Source organism: Canis aureus, chromosome X (genome assembly GCF_053574225.1).
Source record: "Canis aureus isolate CA01 chromosome X, VMU_Caureus_v.1.0, whole genome shotgun sequence".
In the NCBI taxonomy this organism is placed as follows: Eukaryota; Metazoa; Chordata; class Mammalia; order Carnivora; family Canidae; genus Canis; species Canis aureus.
In genome coordinates, this window is record NC_135649.1 from 71,103,377 (window position 1) to 71,128,959 (window position 25,583).

General features: G+C 40.0%; 1 long non-coding RNA gene and 1 pseudogene across 1 annotated transcript in view; one reads left to right on the plus strand and one right to left on the minus strand.

Moving 5' to 3' along the window:
• The window catches only part of LOC144308463 (uncharacterized), an 852,603-nt gene that overhangs the window by 525,022 nt on the left and 301,998 nt on the right, over window positions 1–25,583 (minus strand). The gene's annotated exons all lie outside the window — the stretch shown is intronic.
• Window positions 11,582–12,361, plus strand: LOC144307852 (proteasome subunit alpha type-4 pseudogene; annotated as a pseudogene).

Consider the following 25,583-nt stretch of genomic DNA (forward strand, 5'->3'; position numbering starts at 1 on the left):
AGAAATCACCAGAAGCTAGGGTAGAGGCATGGAACAATTCTCCCCTAGAGCCTCAAGAGAGAGTGTGGCACTACCAACACTTTGACTTTAGACTTCTTCCCTCCAGTGAATATATCTTGTTGGTTTAAACAACCGAGTTTGTAGTAATTTATTACAGTAGCCCTAAGAAACTAATATATACCCTGTGCTTCCCTTGGGCAGATTCCTAGCTGATCCATTCCAGTTTTAGTGGAGGTACCCCCCAATCTGCCCTGTTCCCTGGGCCAATTTTCCTGTGGATGCCTCCCCCAGCTCCTATGCTGCTGTGGTGAGCTGGGTGTGCCAACTGGTACTGATGAGAAGTGTTGTGGTGAATCTTATCTTCCTATTTCTCCACCCTTAGGCAACTCACTCACCCCAGAAGCGCCTGGTGACCCCACTCTAAGCATTCAAACATACTTAACTTTTGGCTTTCCATGGCCTCCCATTAGCTTCCTGGCACCTGACCCATAGGCTATCCTTATTCCTTCTCAGAGGACTTCTCCTCCTTTCTCACTCTGTCCCCACCCCAAAAGCTGCCTTCCCAGAGACACATCTCATCATATCCCAAGAATTGATCCTGTCTACCAATACTACTACCAATACTACCAGTACTATACACTAATGTTCAGTACTACCAAGGAGGTGCTATACACAAGAGGCGGGTTCTGAGGGTGAGGAGAGAAGTAGGAGTGGTCTGCCTTCACCACACAAATCTATCACCTCCCTTTTCTTGGTCCCTGGCTCCTCATCAGGCACATGACAACTGGGGAGTCAGGCAGATATAGAGTTTAAATCCCACTTCCAGGCAGCCCGGGTGGCTCAGCGGTTTAGTGCCACCTTAGGCCCAGGTCGTGGTCCTGGAGAACCGGGATCGAGTCCCCCATCAGGCACCCTGCATGGAGCAAAATAAATCCCACTTCCCCTACTTAGCAGCTGTATAATTGCAGGCCAGTTCCCTAACCTCTCTAAAAATGGGGATAACAATATTGTAAAAGATTTTTTATCTACAGTAGCTGATCCTTCACTTTCTGCATTCATAATATTTCCAAAGTTTGGAATGTTTACCCCAAAATAGAGCAATAATTTTTTAATGCTTTGTGAAAAAAAATGTATTTATATATGCATAATTTCTGTTAACCATGAAGACAAATAAATAACTTGTCACTGTTATTACTAAATATGTATTACCAGTGAGAATGTCATTGTGGTATTACTGGACTCTGGTGCCATCCCCACCATTCTATCCATATTGCATGAATTGGGCCATTGACCTCAACCAACGTTATATACCATCATCTTGTGATGAGCTATGGTGCTCAAAAAATCATCATTGCATTATTATGATTTTGTTTCTTAAGAAAAATTGATGTCCATTTAAAATAACCCCTTATAACAAGTCTTTTGTTATTCAGATGCCTTGTTTAGGTGTTTAGGTTCCAAATGAGTGACCTACTGGGTTTCCTTAGGTCATCAGTTAGGCCCAAGACCTGACCTTTACTGACCATCTGCTTGAAACTACTGATCTTTGTACCACAGTTTTCCTTAAACTCTTCTTTCCAGCTTATCTCTTAACTCAGGCAAATGGAAACCAAAACAACCCCTCAAGCAAGAGCAACTACCCTGATAAGACGTCCTGCCAGCCCAGAACACCCAGACTAATTTGAGTGTAATTCTTGACTTACACAAATGGACCATGTAGCGACCTCTAGAATGACTAACAAATACCTTTAACTCATTATAATACTAAAATCTGCACCCAAGGAGGAGCACAGGCTTCATTTACATAACATACAATGTATGTATAGGCATGTTTGCTTAAGGCACATACAAGGCCTCATGCCCACTCCTACATATGATAACGAGTCTTCACTATTCATCCTAACCCTAAATAAAAGGAACCCATTCACCCTTGCTTGGAATGTCATGACTTTGGAAGTTATTTCCCGTGAGCTCCTTCTTTGCTGCAAATAAAGTTTACTTTGTATAACAACTCCACCTGGTATATCTGTGACTCACCAGAGAGCAAACTCATGTTGGTTCAGTTCCACCTCCTCCCAGGGTGGTATCAACAGAGAACATTCAAGTTTCTGTCCACCAAGTCCCCAGTCAAGTGCCAGTTCCATGGAGCCTCTTGGCACATGAGAACCCTTACACTGCGGAGGCAAAGAGGATCTGCCTGTCCATTCCCCTTGCCCCAGCTCTCTTCTCTCCTGTCTCCTTCCCAGTGAACATTAGTGTATGGGTCCAGCTTTTAGACTTGATTCAAAAAGTGAAATAAGTATGAAAGTGGGTTAAAGAGGACCAGCCATTAAGTGAATAGCTATCAACAGGAAGGGAGCCATAAGTTCACCTTCACTCTCTCCCTGGGTGTATTAGTTAATTTTATGTGTCAACCTGACTGAGCCATGAGGTGCCCAGATGTTTGGTCAAACATTATTCTGTGAGTGTCTGTCAGGGTGTTTTTAGATAAGATTAACATTTGAATAGAAGACTGAATAAAGAAGATTGCCCTCCTTGATGTGGGAGAGGCTTATCCAATCAGGTGAAGGCCTGAATAGAACAAAAAGGCTGACCTTCCCAGGAGTAAGAGGGAACTCCTGCTTGACTGTGTGGGACCTGGGATATCCTGGGATATCCGTCTTTTCCAGCCTTCATCCTTAAACTGAAACACTGGCTCTTCTTGAGTCTCAAGCCTGCCAGCTTTTGGACTGGAACATATATCATAAGCTCTCCTTGTTCTCAGACCTTTAAACTTGAACTAGAACTACACATGGGCTCTCTTGGGTTTCCAGCTTGCTGATGGCAGATCTTGAGACTTTTCAGCCTCCATTATTGTGTGAGTTAATTCCTTATAATAAATTGACTTATTTATCTATTTATCCTATTTGTTCTGTTTCTCTGGACAAATCTAATACCCTAATAACCTGTCACCCATTTCCTCCAAGACATAGAGTTCCTTCCACATTGGCAGTCCCAGAATTTGGAATCAGGAGATCTGTTCAAATCCTGACTCTATCACTACTCTGCTATGGTCACTCGGTAAGTCATTCACTGTTCATTGTTGGCCTCAGTAGATTGGTTTGTAAAGATGGGAAATACCTGTTCTGCCATTTTGCTAGGCTGTTGATGCATCCAGTCATAAGACTATGGTAAATCTGTAATAGTTGAGGGCTTCTACCTCTCCACCCCTAAAAGAGAGACTTTTTCCCCCCCGGTAGAGCAAAAACGTTTTGAAGGAAGGCGTCTGGATTTTTGGCATCTGGTGCCTCCTCTATTACTATATCACTGAGTAGCCTGAGCTGGGTCAATTGTACAGTGAGTACAGTAAGAAGGAGAGCCAAGGAAAACTGGGTCATTCTAGGAACCTAAGAGATATTGACCCATAGAAAGGGAAGAGTCATTTCCACAGTAGAATCAAAGATCCCCTTTATGAAACCATCTACCAGGGCCTGGGTCACAGATCTCTTTAAGCTCCAGCTACTAGGGCATGGTTCTAATTTGGGTTTTATAAAAAGGCAGTTCTGTTCTCCAAGTCAATCCATCAATCTCTCTTTCTCTTCCCTTCTTTTTCTTCCCCACCTCATCACTAACTTTTCAGAGATTTTCTCAGCCCCATCATCCAGAATCAACTAGATAGTCCAGCCTCTTAATTTGACTCTCATAACTCTGAATAGAATTTCCAGGCAGCTTAATGCAAAGTTGTTATTAGCTTCTGATTGCCAATACTTGTTCTGGGCTGTTTCTTAATTAAAGAGACATTATTTGTTGAATACCCAGATCCCAGGATCTGGATTCCAAGAGCTTTGGAGGTATTTATAACACTCTGCTCTTCTCCTTCACTTTTTCTCAATCTTTCTCCCCCTTTCTCTTTTTTCCTGGGTCCTCTCCTCTGTCCTTTGTAAAAGCCATTTTTGGTATCCTTTTTAAAAAATTGTAGTTTTAATATGCAGTACCTCAATTACACAAGATATAGAACAGCTCCATTACCCCCAAAATGCTCCCTTGTAGTCAGGCCCCTCCCTAAACATCTAAACCCTGTGGGTCTGTGGCTGAGTAGCATCCAGAGTGTGGAGACTCCTGTGTGTTTTCTTTCTGGCACCAGTGTACTCTTCATCAGGTGCCTGGACCCAGGGCTCCCATAAGGCTTTAATGGCAGAGGAGACTACAGACCTAGTCCTGGAAATCTGAGGATGACCACTGCATGACTATAGGCCAGAACTACTCTGAAGTGTTGGATTCTTAGTGAATTTATACAACCTTTGATTTTGACTTTCAAATGTATCCTTGTTTATTAATTTGAAAATGACCATTGATCTCTTTCTCATCTCCTCTTTTCCCACTATATGAAGCTGTACTTATTTTTTTTAAAAGATTTTATTTATTTATTCATGAGAGACACAGAAAGAGAGTCAGAGACATAGGCAGAGGGAGAAGCAGGCTCCATGCAGGGAGCCCAATGTGGGGCTCAATCCTGGGACTCTGGGACTACGCCCTGAGCGAAAGGCAGACGCTCAACCTTGGAGCCATCCAGGTGTCCTGAAGCTGTACTTTTTCTGTGGCTTCACAGTAGCTCTTTCACAGAGCTGGGTACTATTTTATGTCAGAGGCAGGGACCCTTTCCAGAGCTTTCCAGACCTGATGTGAAAATGGAATCCCATACAACACAGGAGGTAATTATATTCTAGGAAGGGGCTTGCTATAGGATTCTTTGGCATCAAATGACCCTTTACCCCTACTCACTCCTGTATTGAAGCATAACTCTGTGAGGCCATGTTTAATTTGCATGCTTTTTTTTTTTAGCATAACATCTGTTATTCAAGCCCAGGAACACCTAGACTCACTAAACAACCCAGGTTGTTTGGGAAATTCTTGGAGGCCATCTGTGGCAAGATTACATATTATTTCAATGGCACTAAATCTCTTAGACATCTTGTTTATGGGAGAATGACATTACTTCTGTCTCTTGAAATCCCTGGATGCTGCAAAATCATAGGACAAAAGTATTTTAGAGCTAGATGAGTTGTGTGTGACGGCTTAATAATCTAGTCCAGCCATTCTACATTAAAAAATTTTTAAATATTTTATCATTTTATTTCATCATGGTAGGTGTAGTCTTTAGTCCTCATCCCCTATTTAACACATCTGCCCCACCAACCTCCCTTCTGGTAACCATCATCTTACTCTCTATGGTAAAGAGTCTTTCTTGACTGAAGCCCCAGCCGGCGCAGAGCAGGGCCACCACTTTGGGGAAGCCCGGCAGAGCCCGCCCAGCGCTGGAGACGGTCCAGCCACAGGGGCCTCGCCGTGAGTGCCTTTGGTCGAGGTGGGAGGGTCCTTGTCACCGTTTCCCCCGGGGTCGGGAAAGCAGCAGCGGCGGGGGCGGAGCACACCCTGTTTCGGTGGAGGCCATTCTATCTCTAAGTAAAAGAAATCATATAGAAAGTCAACATTTGTCAGATGCTGCTCTTGGACAGTCTTCTTTGCAAAATGATACAACAAAAACAAGAGAGGAGCAAGCTACAACTGCAAAAACATTGCAGAGCTAAGATCCTTTTGATAGGATTTCACCACTGGAACAAGTACAGACTCACCTGTTGATGTTTGTTTCCAATCATGGTTAAAGAATAAGGAGAACAAGATAACTTACAAATCATCCTGAAAACCTATGAATTCGGCCTGAGATTTAAAGAGAAAACAGCTGGAACGCTACAGAGAGAAGAGTTCCCGCTTCTATCAAGTACAACTTGTTTTTGGCCACTCTGCACTGAGCAAAATGACTAGAAGGGAAAACTCACCAAAAGAAAGAATCAGAAACAATCCTCTCTCCCACAGAGTTACAAAATTTGGATTACAATTCAATGTCAGAAAGCAAATTCAGAAGCAAAATTATAAAGCTACTGGTGGCTCTAGAAAAAGGCATAAATGATTCAAGAGACTTCATGACTGCAGAATTTAGATCTAACCAGGCCGAAATTAAAAATCAATTAAATGAGTTGCAATCCAAACTGGAGGTCCTAACGACGAGGGTTAACGAGGTAGAAGAACGAGTGAGTGACATAGAAGACAAATTGATGGCAAGGAAGGAAGCTGAGGAAAAAAGAGAAAAACAATTATAAGATCATGAGGATAGGCTAAGGGAAATAAATGACAGCCTCAGAAGGAAAAATCTATGTTTAATTGGGGTTCCAGAGGGCGCCGAAAGAGACAGAGGACCAGAAAGTGTGTTTGAACAAATCATAGCTGAGAACTTCCCTACCTTGGGAAGGGAAACAAGCATTCAGATCCAGGAGATACAGAGATCCCTCCCTAAAATCAATAAAAACCACTCAGCACCTTGACATTTAATAGTGAAACTTGCAAATTCCAAAGATAAAGAGAAGATCCTTAAAGCAGCAAGAGACAAGAGATCCTTAACCTTTATGAGGAGAAGTATTAGGGTAACAGCAGACCTCTCCACAGAGACCTGGCAGGCCAGAAAGGGCTGGCAGGATATATTCAGGGTCCTAAAGGAAAAGAACATGCAGCCAAGAATAATTTATCCAGCAAGGTTCTCATTCAGAATAGAAGGAGAGATAAAGAGCTTCCAAGATAGGCAGAAACTGAAAGAATATGTGACCACCAAACCAGCTCTGCAAGAAATATTAAGGGGGACTCTGTAAAAGAAATAGGAAGCTCAAAGAAATAATCCACAAAGACAGGAATGAAGAGGTATCATGATGACACTAAATTCATATTTTTCAATAGTAACTCTGAACGTGAAAGGGCTTAATGACCCCATCGAAAGACGCAGGGTTTCAGACTGGATAAAAAAGCAAGACTCATCTATTTGCTGTATACAAGAGACACATTTTAGACCAAAGGACACCTACAGCCTGAAAATAAAAGGTTGGGGAACCATTTACCATTCAGATGGTCCTCAAAAGAAAGCAGGGGTAGCCATCCTCATATCAGATAAATTAAAGTTTATCCCGAAGACTGTAGTAAGAGATGAAGAGAGACACTATATCATACTTAAAGGATCTATTCAACAAGAGGACCTAACAGTCATGAATATTTATACATCTAACGTGGGAGCTGTCAAGTATATCAATCACTTAATAACCAAAGTAAAGACATACTTAGATAATAATACACTTATTCGTGGTGACTTCAATCTAGCGCTTTCTACAATCGACAGATCTTCTAAGCACATCTCCAAAGAAACAAGAGCTTTAAATGATACACTGGACCAGATGGATTTCACAGATATTTACAAAACTTTACGTTCAAATGCAACTGAATACATATTCTTCTCAAGTGCACATGGAACTTTCTCCAGAATAGATCACATACTGGGTCACAAATCAGATTTTAACCAATACCAAAAGATTGGGATCATACCTGCATATTTTCAGACCATAATGCTTTGAAACTAGAACTAAATCACAAGAAGTTTGGAAGGACCTCAAACACGTGGAGGTTAAGGACCATCCTGCTCAAAGATGAAAGGGTCAACCAGGAAATTAGGAAAGAGTTAAAAAGATTCATGGAAAATAATGAGAATGAAGATACAACCGTTCAAAATCTTTGGGATACAGCAAAAGCAGTCCTGAGGGGGAAATACATTGCAATACAAACATCCATCCAAAAACTGGAAAGAACTCAAATACAAAAGCTACCCTTACACCTAAAGGAGCTGGAGAAAAAAACAGCAAATAGATCCTACACCCGGCAGAAGAAGAGAGTTAATAAAGATTTGAGCAGAACTCAACGAAATTGAGACCAGAAGAACTGTGGAAGAGATCAACAAAACCAGGAGTTGGTTCTTTGAAAGAATTAATAAGATAGATAAACCATTAGCCAGCATTATTAAAAAGAAGAGAGAGAAGACTCAAATATCAGTGAGGGTGACAAAACATGAGAGACACCTAACTCTGGGAAATTAGCAAGGGGTAGTGGAAGTGGAGGTGGGCGGAGGGTTGGGGTGACCGGGTGACTGACACTGAAGGGAACACTCGGCAGGTTGAGCACTGGGTGTTATGCTATATGTTGTCAAATTGAACTCTGATAAAAAAATTATTTAAAAAAAGATGACAACTCTAATGAGCTCTCTAGGATCATATGTTCTTCCTTCTGTAAGTCATTGTTCCAAGGGGTAGGTTGGAATAAAATACTGTTTGTTGCGCTTGTACTTATGTCTGGAACAAAAAGAGTCTATTTCTTGGTCTCTCTCTCTCTCTCTCTCAACCCATTTCTTCTTTCCTGTGCTCTTTTGTTGTGTTCTAAAGCTCCACATATGAATGAGATCATATGGTATTTATCTTTCTCTAACTTGTTTCACTTAGCATTCTACTTTCTGCCTCTATCCTTGTGGCTGCAAAAGGCAAGATTTAATTCTTTTCGATGGCTAAGTAATATTCCATTTTGTGTGTGTGTGTGTGTGTGTGTGTGTGCGTGTGTGTGTGTGTACATCACATCTTTATCCTTTCCTCTCTCGAGGAAAACTTGGGTTACTTCCATAGTTTGGCTATTGTAGAAAGTGCTGCAATAAACAGGGGTGTATGTGCCCTTTGAATTAGTGTTTTTGTATTTTTGGGGTAGTGTGATTACTGGATTATAAGGTAGTTCTATTTTTAATTTTTTAAAAAAGATTTTATTTATTCATGAGAGACACACAGAGACAGGCAGAGACATAGGCAGAAGGAGAAGCAGGCTCCCTGTGTGGAGCCTGATGTGGGACTCGATCCCAGGACCCTGGGATCACGACCTGAGCCAAAGGCAGACGTTCAACCACTGAGCCACCCAGGATTCCCTATTTTTAATTTTTTGAGGATTTCCCATACTGTTTACCACAGTAGCTGCACCAATCCACATTCCCACCAACAGAGCAAGAGGGTTCCTTTTTCTCCACATCCTTGCCAACACTTGTTTCTTGTTTTTTCAATTTTAGTCATTCTGACAAGTATGAGATGATATCTCATTGTAGTTTTAATTTGCATTTCCCTGATTATAAGTGATGACAAACATCTTTTGATGTTCTCTGTTAGCCATCTGTAAGTCTTCATTGGAGAAATGCTTGCTCATGTCTTCTGCCCATTTTTAATTGGATTATTTGTTTTGGGGGAGGGTATTGGATTATATCAGTCAGTTCTTTGTATTTTTTAGACACTAACATTTTATCAGATATGACATTTACACATATCTTCTCCCATTCTATATGCTGCCTTTTAGTCTTATTGTTTCCTTCACTGTGCAGAAATACTTTATTTTGATGTAGTCCTAATAGTTTATTTTTGTTTTTATTTCCCTTGCCTCAGGAGACATCTAGAAAAATGTAGCTATGGCTGATGAGAAAGAGATTACTGCCTATGCTCTCTTCAAGGATTTGTAGAGTTTCAGGCCTCATATGTAGGTCTTAATCCCTTTTAAGTTTATTTTTGTGTATGGTGAAAGAAAGTGGTCCAGTTTCATTCTTTTGCATATGGCTATCCAATTTTCCCAACATCATTTGTTGAAGAGACTGTCTTTTTCCCATTTCATATTCTCTCCTCCTTTTTTGAAGATTAATTGACCAGAAAATTGTGGGTTATTTCTGGGTTTTCTGTTATAATCCACTGACATATGTGTCATTTTTTGTGCTAGAGCCATACTTTTAATTAACTACAGCTTTATAATATAATTTGAAATCTAGAATTGTGATATCTCCAGTTTTGTTTTCGAGGTTACTTTGCTATTCAAGATCTTTTTAGTTCCAAACAAATTTTAGGGTTGTTTATTCTAGTTCTGTGAAATATGCTCTCAGTATTTTGATAGGGATTGTATTAAATATGCATATTGCTTTAGGTAGTATAGACATTTGAGAAATATTTGTTCTTCCAACACATGAGCATGGAACATCTTTCCATTTCTTTGCATCATCTTGAATTTATTTCATCAGTATTTTATAGTTTTCAGAGTATAGGTCTTTCACCTCTTTGGTTAAGTTTATTACTAGATATTTTATTATTTTTGTACAATTATAAATGAGATTGTTTTCTAAATTTCACTTTCTGATGATTCATTATTAGCATATAGGAATGCAATAGATTTCTGTACATTGATTTTGTATCCTGCAACATTACTGAATTCATTTATTATTAGCAGTAGTTTTTTGGTGGAGTCTTTAGGTTTTTCTATATACATTATCATATCACTTGCAAAGAGTTTTACTTCTTCCTTACAAATTTGGATGCCTTTTGAGGATCCAAATTCTTTTTATTGCTTGATTGCTATGGCTAGAACTTCATTACTATGTTGAATAAAAGTGGAAAATGAGCATCCTTGTCTACTTCTTCACCTTAGGGGGAAAGCTATCAGTTTTTCACCAGTAGGTATGATGTTGGCTGTGGGTTTTTCAGATAAGGCCTTTATTATGTTCAGGTATTTTTCCTCTAGCCCTACTGTGCAGAGGGTTTTTATCATGAATGGGTCTTGTACTTTGTCAAATGCCTTTTCTTTATCTATTGAAATGATCATATGATTTTTTCCTTTCTCTTATTGATGTGATGTATCACACGGATTGTTATCTAATATTGAATTTATTCCTTTGCATCCCAGGAATAAATCCCCCTTGATCTTAGTGTATAGTTTATTTTTTTATTTTTTTGAGTAGGCTCCATGCCTAATGTGGGGCTGGAACTCATGACCCTGAGATCAAGAGTCACATGCTACACTGATAAGCCAGCCAGGTGCCCCAAATGTGTCTGGTTTTTTAAATGTATTGTTGGGTTTCGCTTGCTAATATATATTTTTAAAGATTATATTTATTTATTCATGACAGACACAGAGAGAAAGGCAGAGACACAGGGAGAGGAAGAAGCAGGCTCCATGCAGGATGCCCGACATGGGACTCGATCCTGGATCTCCCGGATCAGGCCCTGGGCTGAAGGCAGTGCTAAACCACTGAGCCACCTGGGCTGCCCGGCTTGCTAACATTTTGTTGAAGATTTTTGCATCTACCTTTATGATAGATATTGGCCTGTAGTTCTCGTTTTTTTGTGTTGTCTTTATCTGGTTCTTTGGTTACATTTATTCCTAGGTATCTTATGCTTTTGGGTGCAATTGTCAATGGGATTGACTCCTTAATTTCTCTGTCTTCAGTCTCATTGTTAGTGAATAGAAATGCCACTGATTTCTGGGCATTGATTTTGTATCCTGCCACACTGCCGAATTGCTGTAATGAGTTCTAGCAATCTTGGGGTGGAGTCTTTTGGGTTTTCTCTGTCCTTATTGGTAGCGGCTGCTTAACAGCAGTAGTAGCCATGAGGTTTCTTCTGCGAGAAACGTCTCCATGTCAGTCTCTCCTCTTCTGTGTGTCCCGCAGGAATTAATTTTTTTTTTATTTTTTTAAATTTATGATAGTCACACACAGAGAGAGAGAGAGGCAGAGACACAGGCAGAGGGAGAAGCAGGCTCCATGCACCGGGAGCCAGACGTGGGATTCGATCCCGGGTCTCCAGGATCACTCCCTGGGCCAAAGACAGGTGCTAAACCACTGTGCCACCCAGGGATCCCATATAAAGCTCAGAAAACATATCTCGAAGGTATGACTCCAGGACCAACCACCATATTTTCTCCAGAAGGTCGCTTGTACCAAGTTGAAGATGCCATGGAAGCCATTGGAAATGCAGGCACCTGCTTGAGAATTCTAGCAAATGATGGTTTTTTGCTTACAGCAGAAAGATGCAACATCCACAGGCTTCTTGAAGAAGCCTTTTTTCTGAAAAAAATTTATAAACTGAATGAGGACATGGCTTGCAGCATGGCGGATATAACTTCTGATGTTAACCTTCTCACAAATGAACTGAGACTCATTGCTCAAAGGTATTTTTTACAGTATCAGGAACCAATTCCTTGTGAGCAGTTGGTCACAGCACTGTGTGATATCAAACAAGCCTATACACAGTTTGGAGGAAAATGTCCCTTTGTTGTTTCATTGCTTTACATCGGCTGGGATAAGCACTATGACTTTCAGCCCTGTCAGAGTATATGCTCTATCAGAGTATTATGGAGGATGGAGGCCACGTGCATTGGAAACAATAGAGCTGCAGCTGTGTCCAATGTTAAAAGAAGATTACAAAGGAGAAATGACTCTGAAGTCCGCACTTGCTTTAGCTATCAAAATCCTAAACAAGACCATGGATATGAGTGAACTCTCTGATGAAAAAGTGGAAATCGCTTCCCTGATGAGAGAGAACAGGAAGATGGTCATCAGGGTCCTGAAGCAGAAGGAAGTGGAGCAGCCGATCAAGAACCACGAGGAGGAAGAAGCGAAACGGAGTGGAAGAAGAAAGAAAAAGATCAGAAAGAGAAGGAGAAATAGAAGGGGAACCATGGGCTTGGCGGCTCCTGGGCCTTGTGCCTATGCTCAGCTCCCCTCATCTGGTAGACAGACTAGGGCGGGCACCAGCTTGGGGCCCTACCGTCTCTGTCCAGTTGAGTCTTGTAATGACAATCAGTCATCGTGGACATGCACGTCCCTCTCTATGTTGGTAATAAAACTTGGAAAGAAAAAAAAAGGAATGGATGCTGTATTTTTTTTTTTAGAGAGAGCAGAAACTGGGGTGCTTTTATTTCCCCCTGGGCCTGGCAGGCTGAGAGCAGAGTACAGACAAAGGCACACTGGCGCCCGGGCCTGTTATGGCCTGGAGTTTGGCTGCCAGGGTGGTGACTGTGAACAAGTGTGCCAGAGTGTGTAGGGACTGGAGTGATCCTCCTGAGACTGAGAGAAGGGCCCTTGGGGTGTGATGCTGTATTTTGTCAAATGCTTTCTCTGCATCTATTGAGACAATCATACATTCTTTTTTTTTCTCTTGTTGATGTTATCTATCTTGTTGATTGTTTTAGGAGTGTGGAACCATCCTTGCATCCTGGGGATAAATGCCACTTGGTCATGGTGAATAATCTTTTTAATGTACTATTGGTTCCTATTGGCTAGTGTCTTGTTGAGAATTTTTGCATCCAAGTTCACTAGGGAAATTGGTCTATATTTTTCCTTTTTGGTGGGGTCTTTGGTTTTAGAATCAAGGTGATGCTGGCCTCATAAAACGAGATTGGAAGTATTCCGTCCCTTTCTATCCTCTGAAACAGCTTTAGAAGAATAGGTATAATTTCTTATTGAAACGTTTGATAGACATCCCCTCTGAAGCCATCTGGCCCTGGACTTTTGTGTCTTGGGAGGTTTTTGATGACTGCTTCAATTTCCTCACTGGTTATTGACCTGTTCAGGTTTTCTATTTCTTCCAGTTCTAGTTTTGGTTGTTTGTGGCTTTCCAGAAATGCATCCATTTCTCCTAGATTGCCTAATTTTTTGGTATATAATAAGTTTTTAAAATAATTTGAATTTCCTTGGTATTGGTGGTGTTCTCTCCTCTTTCATTCATGATTTTATTAATTTGAGTCTTTTTTATTTTTAATAAGCCTGGCTAGGGTTTTATCTATCCTATTAACCCTTTCAAAGAACCAACTCCTGGCTTTATTGATCTGTTCTACAGTTCTTCTGGTCTCTATTCCATTGAGTTCTACTCACATCTTTCTTATATGTCTTCTTCTGCTTGGTGTAGGTTTTACTTGCTGTTCTTTCTCCAGTTCCTTTAGGTGCAAGGTTAGCTTGTGTATTTGAGTTTTTTCAAATTTTTGGAGTGAGCCTTCTATTGTGATGTATTTCCCTCTTAGGACTGCTTTTGCTGTATCCCAAAGCTTTTGAACGGTTGTATCTTCATTTTCATTAGTTTCAAGGAATCTTTTTAATTCTTCTCTAATTTCCTGGTTGACCCATTCGACATGTTTGAGTTTCTTCCAAATTTCTTCTTGTAATTGAGTTCTAGTTTCAAAGCTTTGTGGTATGAAAATATGCAGGGGAAAATCCCAATCTTTTGGTATCCATCGAGAAGTGATTTGTGACTCTGTATGTGGTCTATTCTGGAGAAAGTTCCATGTGCACTTGAGAAGAATGTGTATTCAGTTGCATTCATATGGAAAGTTCTGTATATATTTGTAAAATCCATCTGGTCCAGTGTATCATTTAAGGCCCTTGTTTCTTTGGAGATGTTCTGCTTAGAATATCTGTCCTTTGCAGAAAGTGCCGTATTGAAGTCTCCCAGTCTTAGTGTATTATTATCTAAGTATATCTTTACTTTGGTTGTTGATTGATATACTTGGCAGCTCCTACATTGGGGGCATAAATATTCATTATTGTTAGGTCTTCTTGTTGGATAGAGCCTTTAAGTATGATATAGTGTCCCTCTTCATCTCTTACTACAGTCTTTGGGATAAAATTTTTATCTGATATGAGGATTGCTACCCAACTTTCTTTTGAGGACCATTTGAATGGTAAATGGTTTTCCACCCTTTCATGTTCAGGAGGGAGGTGTCCTTAAGTCTAAAATGAGTCTCTTGTAGACAGCAAATAGATGGATCTTGCTTTTTTATCTAGTCCAATACTCTGTGTCTTTTGATGGGATCATTTAGCCCATTCACTTTCAGAGGAACTATTGAAAGATACGAATTTAGTGTCCTCATAATACCTATTCAGTCACTGTTTTTGTAGATTATTTCTTTGGGTATCCTCTTTCTTTTACAGGGTCCCCCTTAATATTTCTTGCAGAGCTGGTTTGGTGGTCACATATTCTTTCAGTTTCTGCCTATCTTGGAAGCTCTTTATCTCTCCTTCTATTCTGAATGAGAACCTTGCTGGATAAAGTATACTTGGCAGCATGTTCTCATTTGGTACCCTGAAAGTATAATGTCAGCCCTTTCTGGTCTGCCAGGTCTCTGTGGAGAGGTCTGCTGTTAATCTCATATTTCTCCCCCTATAAGTTAAGAATCTCTTGTCTCTTGCTGCTTTAAGGATTTTCTCTTTATCTTTGGAATTTGCAATTTCACTATTAAATGTCGAGATGTTGAATGGTTTTTATCAATTTGGGGGGGGGGAATCCTTTCTATCTCCTGGATCTGAATGCCTGTTTTCCTTCCCAAGGTAGGGAAGTTCTCAGCTATGATTTGTTCAAATATGCTTTTGGCCCTCTGTCCCTCTCAGCATCTTCTGGAACCCCTGTTACATGTAGATTCTTCCTTCTCAGGCTATCATTTATTTCCCTTAGCCTTTCCTCATGGTCTCTTAATTGTTTTTCTCTTTCTTTTTCAGCTTCCTTCCTTACCATCAGCTTGTCTTCCATGTTACTCACTCTTTCTTCCCTCTCATTAACCTTAGCCGGTAGGACATACAGTTTGGATTGCATCTCATTTAATTTATTTTTATTTTCGGCCTGATTAGATCTCAATTCTGCAGTAACAAAGTCTCTGGAGTCTTTAATGTTTTTTTTTTTTCCAGAGCTAGCATTAGCTTTATAATTGTGCTTCTGAATTGGCTTTCTGACATCAAATTGAAATCTATATTCTTTAACTCTGTGGCAAAGAATACTGTTTCTGATATTTTCTTTCGTGATGAATTCTTCCTTCTAGTCATTTTGTTCAGTGTAGAGTGGCTGTATGAATGGGCTGAGTCAAGAATATCAACCGTGACCTAAGTAAATTCCACCCTAGATGATTCTGAGAGACCAGAAAATGAAAAAGAATGTCAGAACAATATAAAACAAAAGTGAAAAAAATACCAAAATAAAGTAGTAAAAAATAAAAAGCTAAAAATCCCAAAGTAGAAGAAAAAAAGAAGAAAACAAAAGAGTAAAAAGAGAAAATAAGGGAAATAAAACTTATAAAGGGGGCAGACTGGGAGAGATGGTGGTATTGAAAAAGTTGTAGTGGAGGGAGAATGTAGTCTACCTGAGGGATCCTAGAGGGTGATAATCTTGGTTCTGGGTGTATTAAATTATGTATGTTAGAAGATGCTCAGTCCCAAAATTATATAAACCAGAAATACTTGTAGAGGGCCCCAACATTGACCACCAAAACAAAACAAGATAGAAGAGGGGGGCAGAATGGGAAGGAAGAGAGAATATAATCTCACAGAATGAACCAGCATGGTATTCCACTTGGTTTTGGGTGTATTCTGGTCATGGTTTAGGAGATATTAACTTCCACCATTGTAGAACAAAATGAGCAGAGAAAACAAAAACCACAAAACAAAAACCCAAATATCATATATCTCCCAAAATTAAATTGAGTGAGTTGAAGGGAATCCAGAAGTTAAAAATATATCTAAGACATGTAATTGTAGAAATATGAAAGTCAAAAAGGAAGAAACTTAAAACTGAAGAGCTTATAAAATATTGTAGTTAAGGTGGGAAAAGGCACAAAATATTGGAAATATTGGAAATACTTAGTCTGATATAAAAATGAGTTGTAATGGAAAATGAAAAAATAATTTAAAAAAGAAAAAGTGGGGGACCTTCTAGTTCTATATACTATATTCCCTCGAGTTTCCCTTGGTCCAGCACTGCTTGGTCAAGAACTTGCTCTTCTCCTGTTCTTCTAGCAGTTCTTCTGGGGGAGGGGCCTGCTGTGCTGATTCTCAGATGTGTGTGACTGGGGGAGATGCCCCGACCCCTGCCAGGTCCTGGACTCAGTGTGAGCTATTTATGCCTTTGTTGCCTGGCAGCCCTGCCTCTCCCCAGGCATAAGGTGAAACAAGGAGGAAAAACAACAATGGCAGCAGCCAGATTTCCAGATCTGGAGTCAGCTCCCTGCTAGTAACTAACCGCAATCTCCTACTCTGCACTGGCCTAGATGTTGCCGGGACTGGCGAGGGAGCACTGATTTGCACAGCTTGTGGTGCGCCCAGCGGCAGGAGAGTTCTTGCTGCCCTGTGCCCTCCCCATTTCCGCCTGTCCCGGGGGAATGCAGGGTCGCCAGCTTTGTCCGCTTGGGTGCCCAGTGATCCTGGGCTCTGTGCTGCTGGAACTGCGCTCCCAGGGGCCGTGGTTCCCGAAGGCAACAGGGTGCAGACACCTCCATTCAGAGCCGGCCTGTGTAACCAACTGGCTTGTCCCAAATGCCCCGAAGGCTGTGGCACTCCAGTCCTTTCCTCAGATCTGTCCGCAGTTTGTGGTGCACTTTACCTGGGGCATGCTTCCTCTAATAGTGACTCTGGGAATCTGGAGGCTTCACCACCACTCCTGAGATTCTGCCAGATTTCCCTGCTAAGCACTTTTCCATCTAGGAAAAATCTGGTGTCGATTTTTCTTTTAAAGATTTATTTATTTATTTATTCATGATAGACCGACAGACAGACAGAGAGAGGAAGGGACACAGCCAGAGGGAGAAGCAGGCTCCGTGCCGGGAGCCCGATGCGGGACTTGATCCCGGGACCCCAGGATTGCGCCCTGGGCCAAAGGCAGGCGCCAAACCGCTGAGCCACCCAGGGATCCCGTGGTGTCGATTTTTAACGTTCCCGCTTCTCCAGGGCTGGGCTTTCCTGTCCTGGAGGCTTTTGATGCTCCACTTTAGCCTGGCTCCTCGCGGTGCCCCTCCCAGACTTTATTCTTAGTTAGTTATTTCCATCTTCCTACCTTGCTAGAAGTGAAAACTTTTCTCTTTGTAGCATTCGGACTGTTCTCTCTTTAAAAAGCTGGTGGGACCATGACTTGAGGACCCCTACTCTTCCACCATCTTGCCCTGCCCCACTTCCATGTACTTTTTAATTTCTTCTTTGATTTCCTGGTTGACCCATTTATTGTTTAGTAGCATGTTACTTAACCTCCATGTATTCAAGCCCTTTAAGATTTGTGTGTGTGTGTGTGTGTGTGTGTGTGTGTGTGTGGTTGACTTTCTTGTATCCTAGATTTGTGGTCAGAAAAGATGCATGGTATGACTTAGACTTTTTGAATTTGTTGAGGCTTGTTTTGTTGCCTAATACATGATCTATTCTGGAGAATGTTCCATGTGCACTTGAAAAGAAAGTGTATTCTGTTTTAGAATGGAATGTTCTGAATATGTTTGTTAAATCCATCTATTCCAGTGTGTCATTCAAAACTGTTTCCCCTTGCTGATTTTCTGTCTGGATAATCTGTCCATTGATACAAATAAGGTGTTAAGTCCCCTACTATTATTGTATTAACTATCTCTTGCTTCCTTTCTGTTATTAACTATTTTATGTTGAATGCATTAATATTTATAGTTGTTATATCTTCTTGTTGGATTATTCCTTCTAATATATAGTGTCCTTCTTTGTCTCTCCTTTTTTTTTCTTTCTTCTTTGTCTCTCCTTAGTCTTTGTTTTAAAATCTATTTTGTCATGGGGTGCATGAGTGGCTTAGTCTGTTAAGTGTACAACTTTTGATCTCAGCTCAGGTCACAATCTCAGGGTTGTGAGTTCAAGCCCCATGTTTGGCTTCACACTGAGTGTGGAGCTTACTTAAAAAAATCTATTGTGTCCAATATAAGTATTGGTACTCTGGCTTTCTTTTAACATCGATTTGCATGATAAATGTTTCTCCATCCCCTCACTTTCAATCTGCAGGTGTCTTCCTGTCTGAAATGGATTTCTAGTAGGCAGCATAAAGATAGGTCTTGTTTTTAAGGGTTTATTTAAATTTCCAGTTAGCATACAGTGATATATTAGTTTCATGTATATCAATGAGTCTTGTTTTTTTTTATCCACTCTATCACTTTATTTTTTTACTTTTTCAAAAAAAGATTTTATTTATTTATTCATGAGAGACACGAGAGAGAGAGAGAGAGGCAGAGACACAGGCAGAGGGAGAAGCAGGCTCCGTGCAGGGAGCCCAATGTGGGACTCAATCCCGGGCCCCCAGGATCATGCCCTGGGCTGAAGGAAGCACTAAATCGCTGAGCCACCCGGGATGCCCCATCACTTTATCTATTTAGTCACCTTATGTGCTTTGATTAGAGCATTTAGTCAATTTACATTCAAAGTAATTATTGATAGATATGTATTTATTTCTATTTTGTGACTTGTTTTTTGCTTCTTTCTGTAGATTTTCTTTGATACTTTCTTTTCTTGCTCTTTTTCATGGCTCATTAGGTTTCTTTAGTGATATACTTGGATTCCTTTCTCTTTATTCTTTGCATATCTATTACTAGTTTTTGATTTGTGCTTACCCTAAGATTTGTATATAACATTTTCTGCATATAGCAGTCTATATTAAGTTGAGGATTGCCTATGTTTAAACCCATTCTTTATCCCCCCTCTACATTTTAGGTACATGATACCACATCTTCTATCCTTTTATTTTATGAATCTCTTGACTTTTACAGAAATATTTATTTTTACTGCTTTTGTGTTTTATTTTTCACACTCTCTTTTTTTTAAGCCAGACTCAAAAATTATTTTACTTGTATTTCCCCTCATTGGTTACAAGTCCAGTAAATGCTTATTAAGTTAGTGCATGTTTTATTTTATTTTTTTAATAAATTTATTTTTATTGGTGTTCAGTTTGCCAACATATAGAATAACACCCTGTGCTCATTCCATCAAGTGCCCCCCTCAGTGCCTATTACCCAGTCACCCCCACCCCCTGCCCACCTCGCCTTCCACCACCCCTAGTTTGTTTCCCAGAGTTAGGAGTCTCTCATGTTCTGTCTCCCTTTCTGATATTTCCCACTCATTTTTTCTCCTTTCCTCTTTATTCTCTTTCACTATTTTTTATATTCCCCAGATGAATGAGATCATATAATGTTTGTCCTTCTCTGATTGACTTATTTCACTCAGCATAATATCCTCCAGTTCCATCCACGTCGAAGCAAATGGTGGGTATTTGTCATTTCTAATGACTGAGTAATATTCCATTGTGTACATATACCACAGCTTCTTTATCCACTCATCTTTCGATGGACACCAAGGCTCCTTCCACAGTTTGGCTATTGTGGACATTGCTGCTATAAACATCAGGGTGCAGGTGTCCCGGCGTTTCACTGCATCTATTTTTCACACTCTCACTTATGATCTTTCCTTTCCACTGAAAGAGTCTCCCTTAATATTTCTTGTGGGCTTGCCTAATGGTCATAAACTCCTTTAGTTTTTGTTTGTCTGAGAAACTCTCTATCTCTGTTTCCATTTTAAATGATAGCGTTGCTGGATAGAGTATTATTGGCTCCAAATTTTTCTCATTCAGCACTTTGACTATATCATGCTTTTCCTTTATGGCTTACCAAGTTTCTGCTGAAAAATATGCCCATTGCTGTATGAGGTTTCCCTTGTATGAAACTATCTTCTTTTCTCATGCTGCTTTTAAAACATTTTCTTTATCGCTACTTTTTGCCATTTTATTACTATATATCTTGGTGTGGACCTCCTTGGGTTGAATTTTTGTGGGGAACTGTGCCTCTTGGATGTAGATATCTATTTCCTTCTCCAGATTTAGGGATGTTTTAATCTATTATTTCATTAAATAAATTTTCTGGCCCCTTTTCTCTTTCTCCTTCTTCTGAGATCCCTATAGTGTGAATGTTATTATGCTTGATGGAGTCACTGAGTTTCCTGAAAGTATTCTCAATTCGCAAATTTTCTTTTTTTAAGATTTTACTTATTTATTTGAGAGAGAGAGACAGAGATAGTGAGAGAGAGCGCTAAAGGGAAGGCGAGGGAGAAGCAGGCTCCTCATTGAGCAGGGAGCCCGACATGGGGCTTGATCCTAAGTCCCTGGGATCATGACCTGAACCAAAGGCAGATGCTTAACTGACTGAGTCATCCAGGCACCCAGGTGAAGAGTTTTTATATGAATGGGTGTTGAATTTTGTCAAATGCTTTTTCTGTATCTACTGAGATGATCCTATGATTTTTTTTATTCTATTAATGTGATTAATTGATTTACATAAGCTGCATCCAGGGATAAATCCAAGTTGATCATGGTCAATGATTCTTTTAATTAAGTTGAATTTAGTTTGCTAGTATTTTGTTGAGAATTTCTGCATTTATATTCCTTAGGGATATTGGTCTATAATTGTTTTTTGTTTTGTTTTGGTTGCTGTTTTGTTGTTTTATTTTGTTTTTTTTTTTCTAGTAGTTTTCTCTTCTGGTTTTGGAATCAGGGTAATGCTGGCCTTGTAAAATGAGTTTGGGAGAGTTTCCTCCTCTTTGATTTTTTGCAAGAGTTTGAGATTGGGTGTTAATTCTTTAAATGTAAAGTTCACCAGTGAGGCTATCTGGTCCTGGGTTCTTCTTTGTTGGGAGATATTTTATTACTGATTCAATCTCCTTACTAGTAATTGGCCTATTCAGATTTTCTATTTCTTCCTGATTCAGTATTTGTAAGTTACATGTTTCTTTTTTTAAAAGATTTTATTTATTTATTCATGAGAGACACAGAGAAAGAGAGGCAGAGACACAGGCAGAGGGAGAAGCAAGCTCCATGCCAGGAGCCCGATGCAGGACTCGATCCCGGTACTACAGGACCACACCCCGAGCTGAAGGCAGGCGCTAAACCGCTGAGCCACCCAGGGATACCCTGTAAGTTACATGTTTCTAAGAATTTTTTCATTTCTTTTAGGTTTTCCAGTTTGTTGACATATATTTGTTCATAGTATTCTCTTATGATCCATTATATTTCAGTGGTATCAATTGTAATGTGTCCTTTTTCATTTAAGATTTTGTTGATTTGGATTTTCTCTTTTTTTCCCTTGGTTAGTCTAGCTAAGAGTTGGTCAATTTTGTTCATCTTTTCAAAGAGCCAGCTGTTTGTTTGTTTAATCTTTATTGTTTTTTTTCTATTTTATTTATTTCTGCTTTAATCTTTATTCTTTTCATTCTTCTGCTAACTTGGGCTCAATTTGTTCTTTTTTGAATTCCTTAACAGATAGAGTTAGGTGGTTTAGGGGAGATCTTTCTTGCTTCTTAATATAGGTGTTGATACTCTGAACTTTCCTCTTGGAACTGCTTTTGCTACATTCCATAATTTCTGGTATGTTGTATTGCCATTTTCATTTGTCTCAGAAACTTTTTTATTTCCTCTTTAATTTCTTTTTTGGCCCATTGGTCGTTCAGAAGAGTGTTGCTTAGTTTTCAAGTGTTCATAAATTTTCTAGTTTCCCTCTTATTATTGATTTCTAGTTTCGTGCCATTGTGGTCAGAGAAGCTACCTGATATAATTCCTGTCTTTTTGAATTTACTAAGACCTGTTTGTTTTGTGGCCTAATGTATGGTCTGTACTAGGTAATGTCCCACGTGCACTCGAGAAGAATGCGTATTCTGCTGTTTTTGTATAGAATGTTTTGTATAGATCCGTTAGGTCCATATGATCTATAGTGTGTTCAAATCCACTGTTTCCTCATTAATTCTTTGTCTGGATTATCCATGTTGAGAATGTGGTATTAAAATCTCCAACTATTATTGTTTTAGTATTTATTTCTCCTTTTAGCTCTGCTAGTTTTTGCTTTCTATATTTGGATGCTCTGATGTTGAGTTCATAAATATTTATAATTGTTTTTATGTTCTTGATGTATTGATCCCTTTATTATTACATAATGGTCCTTTCCCCTCTTTTTATCATTTTTAAAGTCCATTTTTTTCTGATATATGTACCTCTGTTTTGATTTTATTGTTGTTCCATTTTCTTGAAGTGACTTTTCCCATCTCTTCAGTCTCAGGCTACGTGTGTCTTTAAGGCAAAAGTGAGTTTCTTGCCAGAAGCACTTCTTTAGATCTTTTATTTTTTATTAAAGTCTATTCAGCCTTTCTATGTCTTTCAATTAGAGGTCCTCCTGTCTTTTTTCATGTTTTTGTGTCTTTTGGTGTTAATATACTTTGAATTCTTTAACATGTTCTTTTGTATAATGAATTCTTTATCATGTTCTTTTGCTGCAGGTTTTTCCTTTGTGGTTATCATGAGACTTACATAAAATATCTTAGAATTGTAACTTCCTATTTTAAATTGATAACTACTTGACTAATGCCTCTAAAGTTTACACTTTTATTTCTCTCCCCTTCACATTTTAGGTTATTGCTGTTAAACGTTACATGCTTTTATATTGTGTAACTAATAGCAGATTAGTAATTTTTACTACACTCATTTTTTTAACTTTTAAACTACAGTTTAAGTGAATTATTCTCCACCATTACCAAATTACACAGATGTCCTTTTCAAATAATACTTGATAATAATATATTTTTTAAGCTGAAGGTTTATGGTTTAATTTTAGGTCCTTTAAAAAATCTTTATATCAAATCCACTTGCATTAAAGCAGTCAGAACAAAACGTTCCTGGTGTCCAAATGGATGCATCAAAGCAACCAGGTTAAAATGTCATATACCCGTGTGTGTGTGTGTGTGTGTGTGTGTGTGTGTGTAGGGGGGTGGTAGAGGGAGAGAGTCATTCTGTGTCAGTAAATAAGGGTCACTGGCTACATGCTTCCTTTTATGAACATTTGGGTTAGCCCTAGTGCCTTGAGGCCTGGGGGCCTTGTTTGGTGTACATAGTGTGTGTCCATGTGGGCAAAGGTGTCTATCACCATTACCCACAGAAATAGTCTGACAGAGTGTTTCCATCTGTGATCTTGAATTTGCATTTGGCCTGGGGGGGCGGGGAAGTAAGGCTGATATATGGGGGGAAGAGCTGCTATGTGCACCCCCTCTTCACTCTTTCATTGCTGCCATCAGTCCAGCTTGCCTTCCTAACAAAGTACCTCCAGTTCAAAGTCTTAAAATGCTTCATAAAATAGAAGTGAGGTTGGTGCCAGATATGCTCAGGCTGCAAATCCCATTAGGGAGAAATGGAATTGAGGACTGTAGGTCTTTTGAGACACCAACCTTTTAAGGTTTTAGGGTGGAGAGAAGCCAGGAACCTGACCTTCTTAACTGCCAGTACACTGCTATCCTTGGCAGTCTAGTGGAGTTGGGCCTAGGTGACTAGGCCTAGGTGAGGAAAGTGCAGACAGACTTACAGTGGGACTAGGCTGATTGGGGGGACCTCTGTCAATCTGTGGGCAAGCTTTAGGGCACACAGACTGGGCCAGATTCAAAGATGATATAGGCTTCAGTGCCATCCATCCTCGCTGCTGCTCCCTTGCTATGGATGGGACTTGCAATTCTCTTGCCTGGGTGATTGCAGTGGTCTCTTCTGATCTCTCAGCAGTTCTCTCCCTCTCCAGTCCATGACCCAGATAGTCTCCAAAATGAGCCTTCTGAAACAGGCTCAGCCTCATCACCCCCAGACTGAAACCCTCTGCTGGTTCCCTAATGTCCATGGCAGCATTTCTCAAACTCTGTGGCCTGGAATTATCATTGAGATCTTGTGACAAAAAGGGCTCCAAGGATAAATAAGTTAAAAGAATGCTGGGCTCAACAAAGCAAAGCAGGTGTCTTTACTGCAGGACAGATCAGTACCTATACTATGATAATATGTACTGAGGCTCAGCAAAACCCTCCTCTACCCTATCTTTCTCACAGGACATTGTGTTTAGCAGAACCTAGTTTGGGAAACACTGGCTTGACAGATCTCTGAGACCTGGGGCCTGTCTGCACTTCCAGCCCCTGTGTGTTCACTAATGTTGTCCCTTCAACTGGAATGCCTTCCTTGGCCCTTCCATTGCCTGACTAACTCCTACTTATCTTTGAGGACTTTATAGTCCTCCACACACTCCTCCACACACTCCTCCACACTTTATAGTCCACCACAGTATAGTGTCTCCTCTAGGAAATCTATCATGGCTACCCCCACCCACTACCCATCACTCACTCTCCAGACTGTGGCTATCTCTGCTTTGTCAGTAATGGCCGTGTATTGAAATGATTTCTATATTTCTTTCCTGCATGAGATTTTTAGCTCCTTCTAGGAAGAGTCTCAGCTTTATTTAACTCTGGGCCCAAAGCCCAGCACAGGCCCTGCCAGTTCTCAGTGAATGCTAGATGGAGAGATGGGACAAAAAGAACGAGAAAGAAGGAGAAAGAGATCTTAGAAAGAGAGAATGAGGGAGCAAGAACAAGCACAGTTTATCCTTGAACAACGTGGATTTGAACTGCATTGGTCCACTTAAATGTGAATTTTTTTTACAGTATAATACTATGAGTGTATTTTCTCCTTATGATTTTTAAAAAATATTTTATTTATTTATTCATGAGAGACACAGAGAGAGGCAAAGACATAGGCAGAAAGAGAAACAGGCTCCCTGCAGAGAACCCGATGCAGGACTTGATCCCAGGACCCCAGGATCACAACCTGAGCCAAAGACAGATGCTCGACCACTGGGCCACCTAGGTGCCCCTCTTCCATATGATTTTTAAAAACATTTTCTCTTCACCAGCTTACTGTAAGAATACATAGTATATAATACATATAACATACAAAATATGTTAATTAACTGTACATGTTATCAGCAAGGCTTCCACTCAACAGTGGCTATTAGTAAAGTTTTGGGGGAGTCAAAAGATATACATGAATTTTCAACTATGTGGCGGATCAATGCCCCTAATCCCTATATGTTCAAATGTCAACTACATGGAAGCTTTTGTTAGAAAGCCTTTAGAATGCTCCAGGTTCTATGTGTCAAGCTAATGGACTTCAAATTGAACAGCAGTGCATTATATAAATTACTCTATGCAGCTTTGGTATCCAGTGATGCTGTAGCTCACACACAACAGTGAAGCCCATACATTGGTCAAGTCCATCTTACTAATTCAGCTGTGTTCAATTTGA